The sequence below is a fragment of the Carlito syrichta genome, unplaced genomic scaffold (genome assembly GCF_000164805.1).
Source record: "Carlito syrichta isolate Samal-C Ts95f unplaced genomic scaffold, Tarsius_syrichta-2.0.1 Scaffold145685, whole genome shotgun sequence".
Taxonomy (NCBI): domain Eukaryota; kingdom Metazoa; phylum Chordata; class Mammalia; order Primates; family Tarsiidae; genus Carlito; species Carlito syrichta.
Window position 1 is genome coordinate 4,231 of NW_007089781.1, and position 556 is coordinate 4,786.

Genomic DNA, 556 nt, shown 5'->3' on the forward strand with positions numbered 1-556 from the left:
CTCTTTTCTTTTTTTTTTTTGAGTCAGCGTCTCACTCCCGCCGGGCTCCGGCGATCCTTCCGCCTCCGCCTTCCAGTAGCCGGAACTCCAGGCGCGCGCGACCGCGCCCGGCTCATCTGTGATTTTTATTGTGGAGAGGAGGGCTCGCCGAGTTGCCCAGGCGGGTCTCGAACCCGCGGGCTCGGGCCTTCCCCTCACCCCGGCCTCCCCAAGCGCGGGATGACAGGCTGAGCCGCCGAGCCCGGCGTCTTTGCGCTTTTCATGGGCAGTGAGCTTCCCGACTCTCTTCCGAAGTTACATTCTCCCGCTTCTATGAAGCCCGGGGAGAGCCACCCGGCGTCCCTTGACCCGGCTTCGATGAGGCTGCTCGGATCCGGCCTCAGGACCAGGGGCTGCTCGTCCGGCTGCCCCCGGCCCATCTTGGGTGGGCGGGCGACGTCCCTGCTCCCCTTCAATCTGTCGTTCCAAACGGGCGCGGCGGCCCACGCCGGTCGTCCACCACTTTGGAGGGCAGGGGGAGAGGATTGCCTGAGCCCGCGGGTTCGAGACCCGCCTG